At 52.2% G+C, this 17,847-nt stretch overlaps 1 pseudogene; it reads left to right on the forward strand.

Annotated features, from left to right (window-relative positions):
- The first annotated feature begins 1,257 nt into the window (after window positions 1–1,257).
- Window positions 1,258–4,267, forward strand: LOC123397525 (annotated as a pseudogene).
- The last annotated feature ends 13,580 nt before the right edge of the window (window positions 4,268–17,847 follow it).

Below are 17,847 nucleotides of genomic sequence, written 5' to 3' on the forward strand. Positions count from 1 at the left end.
AGAGGAGGGAGGAAGCGCGAGGTTTTTTTTATGCAAGGCAGGTGAAAGCAGTGCGTCCTTGTAAGAACTTTTCCCCGCGGGAGTCGGGGAAGTAAACAGAACTGGGTCCACCGCGGCGGAGCTGTCAACCTCCAGGCAATCAATGCGCAACGGACAACCGCTAGCGACGCCCACATTGTCGCTGGGAGGCACGACCAATCCCGTCGGGAGATCGGGAGTAGGATGGGCAATCGATTCGCAGGGGGGTTTCGGCGAATCATCAGCCGAAACGGTGTCCAGAGGCACGGAGAGCAAACCGAGGCTATTAACTCTGGAGGGGACAGGGCACCAAATGCCCAAAAGGCTACTGAGGCGAGCGCGGCTAGAGGCCGCAGTTACACCCGGTGGGTGGCAACGGGCAGCAATTCGCCTCGCTCGGGCCAAAGCCCTGGCTGGTGCCACGCATGCTCCGCCACGCCACACAAAGAGAGAGAGGTTAATGGCAGGCATGAGGCCACGGCCAACGGCGACGAGGAATGCAACGATCGCCGGACTAGCGACCCCGACATATAAGACGAGCTCACCGATGCGGACGACCTTGAGACACTCGTCCGGGGCACGAAAAATGTGGGAAAGGAGCCCAGCAACCCCTACGGCCGAGAAACACGCTGTCGGCAAGGGTGCGGCGACCTAGAGCACGCCAGGCTTACCCAGGTCAGGGAAGGACCCAGGATCATGGGACACGAAGGAAAGAAAGGACGCGAGCACACGCTCGCGAAAGGCCGAGCCTGGACGCGGAACAATGGCATGGAGACGAACACGGATCACGCTACCATGAGAGAACAAACAAGGGTTACCTCCACAGGGGGCCCACCGTCCACATCGACGGTGAGGGGTGGTCGATGACAGCAGGAGAGAAGAGGCAGCGGCATCGGGAGCCCCTGCCGGGTCGGGCGGCGCGACGGAGTTGCCGAACGCGTCGCGTGAGCTCTCACGCATCTCTCCTCCCATTGCGCATCCGGGCAGAGTTGTTGACGACTAATCATTATGTACATTTTAGTTATACAGAGGCTAACTATTGCTCATCATGCTTTGTATTCGTTAGATTTTTAGTCTTTTTATCCAAAAAAATACGAAACCAAAGCGTACGTGATGGCAGTCGGTGTTAACGGATGTGACTTTCGTGATCGTGTATCGGATATTCTTAAGCCAGTGACTGAAGTGAATTTTGAGTACAAGTCCGGTGACCTTCGGTGAGCTTATCTCTCCTTGCAAAATCAATTTCCATCAGACCTCACCATGAATTTTGAGTACAAGTCAAACGCACCACCATCCCAAAATTCGAAAAGGCAACGCGGAAATCACATGTCCGTCCTGCAAAACGATGCCCCGCGTGCGGCAGTCCCTCCGCCGTCCGGCCCCTCTCTCGCACCCTCCTGCAGCCCCAGCAATGGCGCGGAAGAACAAAGGGAAGAAGACCAGAACCAAAAAAGCCCCACCTTCATCCACCCCGGTTCCTCCCCCGCCGCCGGTGGAGCCACAGGCTAAGGCGCCGGACCCGGACGTCTCCATCAACGTGCTCGCCGAGTTCGACATCTTCAGCATTCTCCGCCGTCTCTGCCTCGCCGACCTCCTCCGTGCCGCCCTCGCCTGCCACCGCAGGCGCCGCCTGGCCGCCCGCTGCCTCCCTCGCGCCCCTCCTCTACTCGGCCACTTCTTCCATCCAACCCAAGTCTCTCCCCCGTACCCCATGGAGGAAACCAAGTCTCCCGACACCCCCGCCGTGTTCGCTCCCCTCGACGCCTCCTCCCCGCGCCTCTCCCTCGACTTCGCTCAGGACGCCTTCCGCTTCTACCTCTACGACTCGCACCAAGGCCTCGTGCTTTTCGAGCCGACCCCCACTTTTGCTTCGGTACAACCCTCCGCCATAAAACGTAAAGTAGAATGTATATCCACCTCGTATTATATACTATAGGCCGTTGTAAGTATATCCACCTCATATAGTATACGTATAACGGTCTATAATGTAGAGGTGGGTATACATTCTACTTTATACGTTTTGTACGGGAGGGGTTTTACCGAAGCACACCTGTCCGACACCCTTCCCAAGCAGCTCATCCCCCGCTTCCTCGTCCTCGACCCGGCCACCCGCCGCCGCGCGGTCCTCCCGCCCCCGCGCCGCGATACGGTGCCCGATGACCGCCGCTGGCGCAGCTCAAGGTACTACGTCGGCTCCGCGCTGCTCTCCGCGCTCACCCGGGCAAGCTCTGCTTCGAGGTTGTCTGCTTCGCCATCGACGACGTGCGCCCTCGCGCCTGGGTCGCGTCCGTCGACAACGGCGACTGCAGCTGGCGCGCGCTCCCGCGAGACGAGGATGTCGTGGTCGATTTCGATCCCTGGTGGTTCGAAGGACGCTGCGTGCACGCCGCCGGCAAGATATACTGGCACATCTGCAACTCTCAGCGCGTGCTGGTGCTGGACCCTGTCACGCTCAGGTTCTCCTACCTGCAGGCGCCGCGCGCGCTGCGAATCGACGCGCTGGCTGTGTGCAAGTACCGCGTCGGGGAGACGCCGGACGGGCGGCTTTGCTTGGTCACGGACGGCGAGCAGCAGCTGCATCTCTGGGTGCGCGGGGAGGGCAGGTGGAGCGACAACGGTTGGCTTCTGGAGAGGAGGATCGTGGAATTGAACGCGCTGTGCGACATGATTCCTGGCATGCCCAGCAACCGGATGCTCAGGACCCATTGCATCTGGCCCACCGACATGGACGCCGGTCGCACAGGGAAGGAGTTCATCAAAACCTGGGGATTTGGGCGCTACACGTACGATCTGCACACCGGCAAGATGGAGCGCCTGCCGACGACAAGTGGCAAGGACTATGGGGACCCCGTCTTCGCCTACTCCCTGGCATGGCCGCCCACGTTCCTCGCTCCAGAGGACTGACTTCGGTAAACCCTGTCGCCATTTTTGTCCAGCGATGTTGCTCACTCTTTTGCACACTCGGATCAGTCTTTTTTTTTTTCATGTGTTTGATTGCAGTAGTTTGTTCCATGTGCATATAATACCATGAATAAGTGCATTGTCTTTGGAGTAGGCTAGTAGAACCTGGAGGCACAAGTGTATCCATGTAAGGTTATAGGGAGTTCTTCTTGCAAGATAGGTAGGACACTCAAGTGATTATGCTCTAGTAAATGACACGGATGGAAGGCGGTCATTCCAATATCTAAGTCTGTTTGAAACTTCTGGTCACAAGTCCTGTTGGTTGTAGAGATACACTTGATACTTCCCTAATTTGTGCGTTCATTATCCTATCCTGCCGTTTCACATTCTGAAAGTTTCCCAGTTAGAACTTCTGAATTGTTCTTACACATTATCCTAGTATGCTTGAATGGACTTTGATGTCATGTATTATAGTCCCTTCATGTGATTTTCCTAGAACCAGTTTTATTTAGTACTCCCTCTGTAAAGAAATACAAGAAGAGTCTTTAGTGATCTAAACGCTCTTATATTTCTTTACGGACGGAGTACGAGCTACGTGGTAAGTAATTTTGGCCAGGAACAACATAATATTTAGAGTAAATTCCGCTTTTTACCTTGTAGTCGTACATTTGTGACACATGTTACCCAATTTAGTGAAACTTTTATCGAAATATCAGATTTTGATGACTTTTAAGACGGTAATTCCTCAGATTTACATTTTTCTTGTTTATGCTAGATAGGATTGGCATGTTGCGTTAATGATTCGTAGAAAAAACTATAAAGATCAGAGGACATCGTTGACGATCATGTCCAGACTTTTCTTGTCCATCTGTTCCATTCTTCATCATCGTTCATATATTTTTGGATCCCGGACGTCACCTCACACCTTGCCTGATGGACATGCATCAGAAAACGAGTGTCCAAAGCTTCTAAAAGGGGTATTATAGACGAATTTCCACTCGATGGGGTAGTTAGTGTCAAAAATGTACAACTACAGGGTAAAAAGAGGAATTCACTCTAATATTTATCTAGTTAACTAGGTTGCTAATGAATTGTAATGTTTATTTTGACATTGCAGTTTTGTGTATCTCTGATTTCCTTGCTCATTGTGATTTGTTATAAATATCTTTTAGGTTACCTTTATAGTTCCCAAATGGCCAAATGCAGGTTGTTTTTATGCTGGAAGTTTTATTGAGCTTCTTTCGTAGGCTTGTCCCAGGTTTAAGACCGGATCTTTTAGCTTTTGTCTATGAATTGTATACCTCGGAAATCATCATCTAGTGTGTACCTTAATGCTTTGTTTCTCTTAGAAAATCGTCTTGTGCTACTGCGTTGGGAGATGGTCCGTATTATTAAGATTAAGTTCCTCACTTTAACTTCAGATGTCACCTTTGTATTCTCTTATCCTTATAATTGGTAATGATACATTCTTGCTTGTGTATTTTCTAGTATTTGGTCATTTAGAAGATTAAAAAAACAGAACGGATTTTGTAACATTCTTATGACTAGATATGTGTCATTCGCTATGTGATTATTGGTTAAGTACTTTGTATTCCTCACTGTATGAAATCAATTGATGATTTTGTTTAGGGACTTTTAGCCTAGAAGATAGTCCACTTATTCAGTTTTCTTTTCATAATACCATAACTGTCAAATGGTCTGAACTGGTGCGATCTTTCCGACAACTCTTTGATAGAATTATAAACGGTAAACAACATATACAAGAGCTTAATGTTCTGGTTACAAGTCAATTTGATTTTTTACCACTTTCTCATCTTGTATGCTGGTAAAACTATATCGGCTTATTTCAGTGCAAAATTGGTAGCTGATCCTTCTGTCATTTCTACGATTCAGGCCGTGTGGTGACTTGTAAGGAATTGGCGCATCCTGTATGAGGCTATTTAAGCAATCCTTTTATGCTATGCCACCCAAGCGTCGTTTGGATTTGATGATACTAGCAAAAGAGTCCGTGCGTTGCAACGGAAGAATGCAACGGCTGAGAATCATGCTCGAAGGCATAGATATTCTAGTGGAAGCAATTGACAAAATCAAAGTTTTGAATTGTTACGGCTTCTTCACAAGCTTTTGCTTCTGTGTTTGCTGCATCAGCCTCACGATGCCATGGCCACTATCTCGCGATATGGGAAAATCTGGAGGGGAGAGGCAATTAAAAAACAATTTGGTTCTTGCTTTCCAATTAAGATCTGAATGAAGACGTTGTGGCGTCAGGAGACGGCCCTCTTAATTTCCATGACGACACAAAACTGAATGTAAGTAATATTGCTCTAGAAAAATCTACACAAGAGTACACCAAGAGCTGAAGCGACATTTTCTTCATGTAGTATGTAGGAGAAGAAGTTGAAGTCCAGTGGCTTGTTGATGGGAAGGAGAGTCGCACAAGATGTCAGCATCAAAGAACAGAACTCTCGGGAGGCGGATTGGAAGCTTGTGGTGGTGTTGGTCGACATCCTCCACCATGGATCTTGCAGGTGGGACGTCGGGGAGCACACTCCCTCCTTCCTCTGTCCACTACATGCCCACCATATGGACGGTGGCGGTGCCGGGTCACGGGCAGCCGGATCTGAGGCGGGGTAGGAGCAGGTCCATGCCTCGATTCGGCGGTGGCTCGTCTGTCACGCCCTAGTGCCTGACATCGTCGCGTTTTGTTCCGTGGCTGGTCAGATGCGCGAGGCCACGGTGGAGTGTTCTGGAGTGGGAGGGCTGGCCGCCGCTCGAGGCGGTAGGTGGCGGGTTTTGGGCAGAAGCATGGGGGGGGAGATGTGGAGCGCACGACGGGGGAAGGATGGTGGACAGGGTGGAGAAGAGGAGGAACGGCCAGGAGAAAGAGGAGGCGTGGCGGCGCCGACCGGGAGGAAGGGAATGTGGTGGGTGGCGAGGAATCCATTGTAGCCGGGCTAGGCGACGGCCCTGAGTGGCTTCGCACGGGAGGAGATGGTAGTGGCAGGATCTAGGCGCTCTGCCTTCGGCCTACCCGCCCCCCCTGTAAGCACACAACGCCCACTGTCCTCCCCGTCGTGAAGCAACACGCTCGCCGACGAGCCCAGCAGAAGTTATTCCCCCTTCCACCTTCTCTGCCACCGGAGAATAGGCGTGGGCATAAAAACTGAGAACCGAAGACCGGAGCCGAAATAACTGGGACCGAAGCCGAAAAAACCAAGGACCGACACTTCGGTTGTTCATTCGGTTAGTGATTGGCAGAAACCGAAATTACATCGGTGAGTCCGGTCGTTGTAACCTAATGACCGAAGTGCCGAACTACACTGTATTAGTTAAGTAAGCCCAATGGCCCATCCACGTTGATAGACTCTGCAACAACGGACAAAGCCTTTTTTCATTCTTTATTCCCAGCACACATCTAAAGAAACACATACCCCAGCGCCGCTGCCTCCATTTTCTCTCCTCACTCAATCTCAGGAGCATTGTGTGCATAAATCTTTGACAAATATCATAACATAGTCTCACGGCAACGATAAACTGCACCATGCTAAGCATGAATTAAATTATGCAAGAAAAGAAATGAAGTTTGCGATTTCACCTTGTGGCCTTCAGCAGCTAGGTTCTCCTCCACTGCTGATGCCTCTAGTGAGGCAGCCATACTCTCCTATATCTGCACACCTTCAGCTCCATAGCCTCCAACTGCAGCTGCTGTGTAGTAGTCTGATGCCATGATCCTGTCCAGCTTAGCCCTCACCGCAGCATCTACAGCCAAAAGGCATAGGTTTCAGTCAGCAATCACTTCCAACCAAACCAAGCAACAAATCTACTACTACATCAACAACACGCACAAGTAACAGAGGAGCCAGGGTGGATGGGCTCGTCGGCACGGACGAGCCATAAGCGGGCATGGTGTGCACAGGCCTGGAGCGCGTCGCGGTGGGAGACGCCGACCGCGGAAGCAGGGCGAGCCGCGGCGAGGGCGGCCACAGCGGACACGACGTCGAGGTCGCCCTCCACGAGCAGGTCCACGGTGTCGTCCTCGACGCAGTCGTAGGTGATGCAGCTGCTCCACTCGTGCTCTCGCGCGGCCATGGTGGCGATGAAGTCGCTCTGCGGCTTGACGTCGAAGAGGGCGCCGAAGTAGACGAGCGCGAGGAGGTCCTGGACGAACGAATCGAAGCCGGAGGCGGACGGGGCGGGGGCGGGGGGACGGAGACGGAGACCTCCTCGGCGACGGCGACGGCGAGCGGGGCGCGGAGGCGCTCGAGCTCGTCGATGACGGCGGCGAGGGTGGGCTTGGAGCGCACCACCTCCTTCTGCTCCTGGTTGAGCATCCTGCCGGCGGCGACGGCCTCCTCCATCTGCGCGATGCCTACTGGAGAAGATAGAACAAAGGAGTGCGGGTGGGATTCTCGCAAAACGCAGGGGTTAATTTGCAAAACTGAAACGTTTTCTCAGATACCACTTAAAGAGGGACCGCGGGTTGAATAGCCGAAAACAAAAGGACTTTTTTGCAAAACAGCCGCGACGTACGGCAGAAGCGATCCGTGGTTTATTATTAGGGGAGATTCAGCGAAGCGTACTGTTAAATTAAATTAGGCTTATTTTGGACAATCCATTGATTTGCTCTATTAAGAATAAATCCGAGGTACGCGGTCGATCCACCGAGGAACAAGCAATCACAGCACGATGACGACACCGAGATTTGTTAACGAGGTTCGGCGAACTCGCCTACTCCCCGGGGCAATGACTACGGGCGCTCCTCCCCGAGATACCGCAACACCGGTCACCCGGGCGCCGGCACAAGCCGTCGGCTCCCCCTTGCGAGCTTGTCGCTATCTAGTCGTCATAGGTTACAACGTGGGGTGCCTCCTCATATATAAGAGGCCAAGGGTACGACGTGTCCGACTACGACACTACATGTATCCTACCCACACTACAACACCAAGTCCATATGTAACCCAACTCGTACGAGAATATTCGACACAACTCTAACAAACTCCACCTTGGCGAATATTTTCCACCACTTTGAATTTGTCTGTGCATCAAACTTTCATGTACTCCGGACTTGTGTTGTCTTCTTCGTAGCTTACCAAGAGCTACCCGACGAGTCTGCCCCAGACCCGCCGCCTCCGTGGGAACCTGCTGCTACTCCTGCAACTCCAGTCTCCTTGGCTCCACCTGCAATAGTGCTTCCTTGCAACTTGTAAAGATGTGAAGCCGTCCTCGCTCCAATCATCACGGTCACCTCATCTTCCATGATTTCCATGGTCTTCTTATCCCGATCACAACGGAATACCATACCACCATCATGAAGAACTCCAAGCGAAATTGGATTCTTCCTTAGCCCCGGAACATGCCTGACTCCCCGAAGCATCCGCTCAACTCCGTCAAACATCTTGATTTTAATGTCACCTACTCCAGCAACACGATAACCAGTGTCATCGCCCATATAGGCTAAACCAAAATCACCAGACTTGTACGAAGAGAACCACTCCTTGTTGGGTGTCGCATGAAAAGAGCAAGCTGAATCCAACATCCACGCTTCACTTTTGGTTGACCGCTGATGGGGTTATAGTCCTAGGGTAGGGTCATAGGCCTGCCCTATAAGTCCTACCCAAGGACTACCCTTCATAAGGGATAAGGCCCTTAGTCAGTTCCGACTGAATTAAGGACTTCCCATCATCCAGTCGGTAACGAATCCTCCACCATCCAGTCGGAGACGAGCATTCGGAGTGTATCAAACTAACCGACTGGATTCCACTCTGTGCATCGTAACCCCCCTGGAGGGAAACGGTCGTACGTTTCCATGTGCCTTTATTAGCATTTAATACATACGTTACCTGTAATGTATGCATTTATTCGCCACAACTCCACCCCTGTGCACCGAACCGTTGTGGAGGGCAGCGCACTCTATATAAGCCGCCCTTCCCCACTGGTGCAAGGGTTAGCAATTCACTGTAATCCATATTCTACTCGACAACAAGCTCCCAGAGCACTGAGACGTAGGGCTATTACCTCCACCGTAGAGGGGCCTGAACTCATACAACCTCGTCGTAGCTAAGGCTCTGCCCATCCTTTCGTACCCTACACATCTACTGTCAGACTTATACCCACGACAGTTGGCGCCCACCGTGGGGCAGGCGTCTAAGCGACTTCCGGCGAGTTTGCGACTACATCTTTTCGTCATGTCATCCGGTGGTGATTCGAGCATGGGTCACGAGATCCTCTTCGGCGCTCTCTCCTTCATCGTCGACGATTCGGCATGGCTTCGGGATGCCCTCTCGACGTCGAGGCGCTCCCCCGTCGCGGAGCTACGCACTTCCGTGCCGTCGCCCGCGGCATTCTTCTTCTCCAGCAGTCGGCTCCGGTGTCGACCTACACCGCCGTCACGCACCGCAACAAGTGGTCCCGCCGTCCGCGGCTCCAGCGTTGGGTGCAACACGCCCAGGCGCACCAGAACGCGTCTTCACAAGTGACGGTCCTAGAGTCGGTTGTGGTTGCCCCGTCGTCCCAGCGCTCGGACTCGGTTCCGACTGAGTTTCCTTCCAAGTACTTGGGTCGCGAGCCTGCAGCAGAAGTACACATGGCCAACTCCCATGAAAGTCCCCGCCAAACTGGCCGGAACGAGCACGAGATCGGCGAAACATCCGGCGCTCGCCGTCCACCTCGCCGTTCTGCCAGTCGGCACACTCGGCGGAGCAACGTGGAGTTGTTCCGCACACCCATCCTCAACTTGGCTGCCGCTGCCAAGATAGCCGATTCCCTTCAGCCGACTGGTTCAGAGGCTGGCAGGGGGATTGAGCAAATCCGCGCCCTGCTGCACACGGCGCAGCAGCAAAATTCGGCGGTCTCCCAGTCGCACAACAGGATCCACAATAGTTCTGTTCATGTGAACACGCATCGGTCAGTTCACAGCCCTGGTTCTCATCAGCGACACAGGGGAGGCAGCCGTTCCATAAATCCCGAAGATCGTCGCCGTTCACGCACCCCTCCGCGGGGTGGGCCCTATGGGCCCCAACATCATGATGATCGGCATTCAGTCGGTGACACTTACGATCCAAGGCTCGACGCGAGAGGGCATATCGCCCAGCGGAGGGTCGACAGGGGCCGAGCCCACCGTGATGGTCACGATATTGACCGTCCGAGTGGAAGCAGGACCATCGTTTCTGGTCCCGAGTGTTTCAGTCGAGCCATCCGTTCGGCTGACATCCCACCCAACTTTCGATTGGCGACGGGGATCAGCAAGTTTACAGGAGAGTCCAAGCCAGAAACGTGGCTGGATGACTACCGAGTGGCAGTCCAGATCGGAGGAGGGGACGACCACGTCGCCATGAAGCTCCTCCCTCTGATGCTCGACGGCTCGGCGCGAGCGTGGCTGAACCAATTGGCCCCTTCAAGCATCTACAGCTGGGCAGATCTGGCCCGAGTGTTCATCAGGACCTTCGAAGGGACGTGCAAGCGCCCTGCTGGCCTCGTGGAGCTCTAGCACTGTGTCCAGAAGCAGAATGAGCCCCTGCGCGATTTCATTCAGCGTTGGACGACCCTCTACCACACAGTGGAGAACGTCACAGAGCACCAAGCAGTCTGCGCCTTCAAGGCAGGCGTGCGGTACAGAGATCTGTACCTGAAGTTCGGTCGAACAGGCGACATCTCCATGAGCAAGATGATGGAGATAGCGACACGCTATGCAAATGGCGAAGAAGAGGACCGCATCCGTAGCGGCAAGCACAAAACAGTCGTTGATGGTGATGGGAATAACACTCAGAAGCAGAAGCAGAAAGCTCCGTCCACTCCGCAGGCAGAAGCCGCAGCTGTTACCAATGCCAAGTTCAAGGGCAAGGGGAAGGCTCAGTTCACCCCCAAGAAGAAGCAGTTCAACAACCCCATCCTGGACCAGCCATGTCCGATTCACACGAATATGGATGAAGAGGGCAACGCCATATATCCGAAGCATACCACTCAGCAATGTCGCCTCCTGATCCAGGGGTTCGGCGAAGGGCAACCGAGTGAAAAGGGAAATGAACAGGATGAGGAGGACAAGGAGGATCCATTCCCCTAAGTCCATGCAACGCTGATGATTTTTGCTGACGTTGAGAGCAAGAGTCGACTGAAGCTGGTGAACAGGGAGGTGAACATGGCCACGCCTACCAACCCCAAGTTCCTCAAATGGTCTCAGACTGCGATCACCTTTGACCAGTCGGATCATCCAGCACACGTACCCACCCCAGGGAGACAGGCTCTGGTCGTCGACCCGGTGGTGGAAGGAGTCCGACTGCGCAAAGTCCTCATGGACGGCGGCAGTGGCTTGAACATCATGTACGCCGACACTCTCAAGGGGATGGGCATTCCGATGTCCAAACTCAGCGAGAGCAGCATGCAATTCCATGGAGTCGTCCCTGGACGAAAGGCCAAGTCACTCGGCCAGATCGCGTTGGACGTCGTTTTCGGCTCCGACAAGAACTTCCGTAAGGAAAAGCTGACGTTCGAGGTGGTGGACTTCGAGAGCGTGTACCACGCAATTCTGGGCCGCCCGGCGTATGCGCGTTTCATGGCCCGTCCATGTTACGTGTACCTAAAACTAAAGATGCCAGGCCCGAAAGGTGTGATCACTATCACAGGCAATCGACAGCGGGCCGAAGAGTGTCTGCAGCAGGGATCAAGGATCGCCGATCAGCAGATGGCTGTCCTCGAGCTTGACGAGTACAAGAAAACAGTCGACCCTGCTGACTTGATGCGTGCGAAGAAGCCAGCTTCGGAGTCTGCATTCCAGTCGGCGGGAGAGACGAAGAAGGTCAGCATCCACCCGACGGACGACACCGCTGCCCCGACGAACATCTCCACCACCCTCGATCCTAAATAGGAAGCCGAGCTCACCCAATTCCTCCGTGAGAACTGGGACATCTTCGCATGGAAGCCCTCTGACATGCCAGGTGTACCCAGGGAGTTGGCTGAGCACCGACTGCATGTGGATCCCACTGCTCGGCCTGTCCGAGAACGCCTGCGTCGGTCCGCCGCGCACAAGAGGAAGGCAATCGGAGAAGAAGTGGCCAAGCTTTTGGCAGCCAACTTCATTTGCGAGGTACACCACTCCGAGTGGCTCGCGAATGTTGTCATGGTGCCCAAGAAGGACAAGTCGATCCGAATGTGCATCGACTTCAAGCATCTCAATAAGGTCTGCCCGAAAGACCATTTTTCGCTCCCCCGCATTGATCAAATTGTCGATTCGACTGCGGGTTGCGAGCGTTTGTCATTTCTTGATGCCTACTCGGGCTATCATCAGATCCGTCTGTATGGCCCCGATGAATTAAAAACCGCCTTCATCACCCTATTCGGGTGCTTCTGCTACATCACTATGCCATTTGGTTTGAAGAATGCAGGAGCAACCTTTATGCGCATGATCCAAAAATGCCTCCTCGACCAGATCGGTCGGAATGTGGAGGCGTATATGGATGATATCGTAGTCAAGTCACACAAAGGTTGCGACCTGCTGACTGACTTGGCAGAAACATTCGCCAACCTTCGTAGGTACGATATCAAGCTCAACCCCGCCAAGTGTTCATTCGGCGTTCCCAGCGGAAAGTTACTCGGTTTCTTCGTTTCCGAACGTGGGATCGATGTCAACCCCGAAAAGATCGGGACCATCGTCCGAATGGAGCGGCCAGTCAGAATACACGATGTTCAAAGGCTCACAGGTTGCCTAATGGCTTTGAGCAGGTTTATCAGTCGACTCGGCGAGAAGGCGCTTCCTCTGTACCGACTCATGAAGAAATCAGATACTTTCGAGTGGACAGACAAAGCCCAAGTCGCATTCGACGACCTCAAAGTCCTACTTTCCACCCAGCCGGTTCTTACTGCTCTGCTCAGTAAAGAGCCCCTTCTTCTATACATCGCGGCTACAAATCAAGTCGTGAGCACTGTTCTCACAGTCGAACGAGAGGAAGAAGGCAAAGCATACAAGGTTCAGCGGCCAGTGTATTATGTCTCCGAAGTCCTGACTGTTGGGGAACGTCGCATGGGAAACAAAAAATTTCCTACGCGCACGAAGACCTATCATGGTGATGTCCATCTACGAGAGGGGATGTGTGATCTACGTACCCTTGTAGACCGTACAGCAGAAGCGTCAGTGAACGCGGTTGATGTAGTGGAACATCCTCACGTCCCTCGATCCGCTCCGCGAACCGTCCCACGATCAGTCCCACGATCTAGTGCCGAACGGACGGCACCTCCGCGTTCAGCACACGTACAGCTCGACGATGATCTCGGCCTTCTTGATACAGCAAGAGAGACGGAGAGGTAGATGAGTTCTCCGGCAGCGTGACGGCGCTCCGGAGGTTGGTGGTGATCTAATCTCAGCAGGGCTCCGCCCGAGCTCCACAGAAACACGATCTAGAGGTAAAACCGTGGAGGTATGTGGTCGGGCTGCCGTGGCAAAAGTTGTCTCAAATCAGCCCTAATACCTCAGTATATATAGGAGGGAGGGGGAGGGAAGAGGCAGCCTCAAACCCTCAAGGTTTGGCCGAAATTGGAGGTGGAGGAGTCCTACTCCAATCCTACTTGGAGTAGGATTCCACCTTCCCACTTGGAAACTCTTTCCACCTTGTGTTTTTTCCTTCTCAAACCTTATGGGCCTTAGTGGGAACTTATTCCAGCCCACTAGGGGCTGGTTTATCTCTTCCCATAGCCCATGAGACCCCTTGGGGCGTGACACCCCTCCCGATGGTCCCCGGCACCCCTCCCGGCACTCCCGGTACACTACCGATGAGCCCGAAACTTTTCCGGTGACCAAAACAGGACTTCCTATATATCAATCTTTACCTCCGGACCATTCCGGAGCTCCTCGTGACATCCTGGATCTCATCCGGGACTCCGAACAACATTCGGTAACCAACCATATAACTCAAATACGCATAAAACAACGTCGAACCTTAAGTGTGCAGACCCTGCGGGTTCGAGAACTATGTAGACATGACCCGAGTGACTCCTCGGTCAATATCCAATAGTGGGACCTGGATGCCCATATTGGATCCCACATATTCTACGAAGATCTTATCGTTTGAACCTCAGTGCCAAGGATTCATATAATCCCGTATGTCATTCCCTTTGTCCTTCGGTATGTTACTTGCCCGAGATTCGATCGTCAGTATCCGCATACCTATTTCAATCTCGTTTACCGGCAAGTCTCTTTACTCGTTCCGTAATACAAGATCCCGCAACTTACACTAAGTTACATTGCTTGCAAGGCTTGTGTGTGATGTTGTATTACCGAGTGGGCCCCGAGATACCTCTCCGTCACACGGAGTGACAAATCCCAGTCTTGATCCATACTAACTCAACTAACACCTTCGGAGATACCTGTAGAGCATCTTTATAGTCACCCAGTTACGTTGCGACGTTTGATACACACAAAGCATTCCTCCGGTGTCAGTGAGTTATATGATCTCATGGTCATAGGAATAAATACTTGACACGCAGAAAACAGTAGCAACAAAATGACACGATCAACATGCTACGTCTATTAGTCTGGGTCTAGTCCATCACATGATTCTCCCAATGATGTGATCCCGTTATCAAGCAACAACACTTGCCTATGGCCAGGAAACCTTGACCATCTTTGATCAACGAGCTAGTCAACTAGAGGCTTACTAGGGACAATGTTTTGTCTATGTATCCACACAAGTATTGTGTTTCCAATCAATACAATTATAGCATGGATAATAAACGATTATCATGAACCAAGAAATATAATAATAACTAATTTATTATTGCCTCTAGGGCATATTTCCAACACTGACTCCTTCCAAGCAGAGGTGGCCCATTATTTCCAAGATCACTCGGTGTCTGTCGTTTTTGGTGCTCCGTTGTCGGAAATCCTCCACAATCGGGACGCATCGGGCCGAGTGGCGAAATGGGCAATGGAGATGTTGTACTGCGACATCAAGTTCGAGGCCAAGAAAGCTATAAAGTCTCAAGCCCTGGCTGACTTCATAGCAGAATGGGTAGAACAACAGCAACCGACCCACATCTACTCGGCTCATTGGACAATGTTCTTCGATGGGTCCAAGATGTTGAATGGCTCCGGCGCTGGCGTTGTGATCATATCGCCGAAGGGCGACAAACTCAAGTATGTGCTGCAGATACACTTTGATTCCTCCAACAACGAGGCAGAGTATGAAGCTCTCCTTTATGGACTGCGCATGGCCATCTCACTCGGCGTCCGTCGCCTAATGGTCTATGGCGATTCGGATTTGGTGGTCAATCAAGTGATGAAGGAGTGGGACGTCACGAACCCCACCATGACCACGTACTGCAATGCAGTGAGGAAGCTCGAGAAAAAGTTTGAAGGTCTGGAACTCCACCACGTTCCGCGACTGAAAAACCAAGCAGCTGATGAGTTGGCAAAACTCGGATCCACTCGGAGACCAGTCCCGAGTGACGTCTGCCTCGAGCACCTCCACCTTCTCTCAGTTAAAGAAGATCCTTTCACAGAGGAACCAGTACAACCAAAGAGCTCGACAGATCCGACTGAAGTCGACGTACCTGCTGTGGTTGATTTGATCATGGAGATTCTTGTTGTCATCCCCGATTGGACTGTGCCGATCATTGCATACATCCTGAGGCAAGAATTACCAGAAGACGAAGTCCAAGCCAGACAGATTGTCCGCAGGTCAAAATCGTTCACTGTCATTGATGGCCAGTTGTACAAGGAAAGCGTTTCAGGCGTTCTTCAACGGTGCATCTCCCCTGAGGAGGGACAGTTAATCCTGGAAGAAATTCACTCAGGAACTTGCGGTCATCACACCTCTTCAAGAGCAATCGTCGCTAAAGCATTCAGAGCTGGCTTCTTCTGGCTGCAGGCGAATGAAATGGCTAAAGATATGGTCGACCGATGTGAAGGCTGTCATTTCTATTCCAACAAGTCCCACAAGCCAACATCTGCGTTGAAGAAAATCCCTCTTGTTTGGCCGTTTGCGGTATGGGGATTAGATACAGTCGGTCCATTCAGGACAGGCCAAGGGGGATTCACACATCTGTTGGTAGCAGTCGACAAATTCACAAAGTGGATCAAAGCCAAGCCCATCAAGAAGCTCGACGCCCTAAAGGCCATCAAGTTTGTCAGGGACATCATCTCCAGATTCGGGGTTCCTCACAGCGTAATCACTGACAACGGAACAAACTTTGACTCGGACAGATTCAAAGGTTTCTGTACAGGCCAAGGTATCCGAGTGGATTTTGCGTCTGTGGCGCATCCCCAAACAAACGTGCAAGCAGAGCGGGCGAATGGGCTTATTCTGCAAGGTTTGAAGCCTCGACTCCTGCGAGAGGTGGGACATGCCGCTGGCGCATGGGTCACCGAGCTACCTTCGGTGCTTTGGGGTCTCCGCGCAACCCCAAATAGATCTACAGGGCGATCCCCGTTCTTCCTCGTTTACGGAGCAGAGGCAGTCCTTCCGACTGACTTGCTTCACAATGCTCCACGAGTTGAACTCTTCTCCGAAGCTGAAGCAGAACAAGCAAGGCAAGACGGAGTGGATCTTCTAAAGGAGGAGCGCGAGATGGCATTGACTCGCTCAACCATTTATCAACAAGATCTGCGGCGCTTTCACGCGCGACACGTCAGGAGTCGCACATTCCAAGCAGGCGACCTGGTGCTCCGAGTGGATCAGCATAGACCTCACAAGTTGGCTCCCGCCTGGGAAGGACCCTTCATCATCTCCAAGGTGCTGAACAACGGAGCATACCGACTCTACAACATCGACAGGGAAACGGACGAGCCACGAGCATGGAACGGAGACCTCCTGAAGCGCTTCTACACGTGATCGTCGACTGAAGCAATGTAAAGAACAAGTATCGGTGAAATAATACAAAGCATATTGAGTTTTTGCAGGTTAAAAATTCTTCCGCGGTCGCAGACTCCGGTCTAAAAAAACTTAGTTGGGATCAAGAATCGCCTAAGTATTAACTTTCTCCGAGTGTGCACTAAACGTCGCACTCGGGGACTTAGCTGCGATCCAGAATCGCCTAAGTATTAACTTTCTCCGAGTGTGCACTAAACGTCGCACTCGGGGACTTAGCTACGATCCAGAATCGCCTAAGTATTAACTTTCTCCGAGTGTGCACTAAACGTCGCACTCGGGGACTTAGCTGCGATCCAGAATCGCCTAAGTATTAACTTTCTCCGAGTGTGCACTAAACGTCGCACTCGGGGACTTAGCTGCGATCCAGAATCGCCTAAGTATTAACTTTCTCCAAGTGTGCACTAAACGTCGCACTCGGGGACTTAGCTGCGATCCAGAATCGCCTAAGTATTAACTTTCTCCGAGTGTGCACTTAACGTCGCACTCGGGGACTTAGCTGCGATCAAGAATCGCCTAAGTATTAACTTTCTCCGAGTGTGCACTTAACGTCGCACTCGGGAACTTAGCTGCGATCCAGAATCGCCTAAGTATTAACTTTCTCCGAGTGTGCACTTAACGTCGCACTCGGGGACTTAGCTACGATCAAGAATTGCCTAAGTATTAACTTTCTCCGAGTGTGCACTTAACGTCGCACTCGGGGACTTAGCTGCGATCAAGAATCGCCTAAGTACTAACTTTCTCCGAGTGCGCACTAAACGTCGCACTCGGAGACTTAGCTGCGATCAGGAATCGCCTAAGTATTAACTTTCTCCGAGTGTGCACTTAACGTCGCACTCGGGGACTTAGCTGCGATCAAAAATCGCCTAAGTACAAACTATCTCCGAGTGTGCACTAAACGTCGCACTCGGAGACTTAGCTGCGATCAGGAATCGCCTAAGTATTAAGTTTCTCTGAGTGTGCACTTAACGTCGCACTCGGGGACTTAGCTGCGATGAAAAATCGCCTAAGTACAAACTATCTCCGAGTGTGCACTAAACGTCGCACTCGGGGACTTAGCTGCGATCAAGAATCA

The sequence above is a fragment of the Hordeum vulgare genome, chromosome 5H (assembly GCF_904849725.1).
Source record: "Hordeum vulgare subsp. vulgare chromosome 5H, MorexV3_pseudomolecules_assembly, whole genome shotgun sequence".
In the NCBI taxonomy this organism is placed as follows: Eukaryota; Viridiplantae; Streptophyta; class Magnoliopsida; order Poales; family Poaceae; genus Hordeum; species Hordeum vulgare.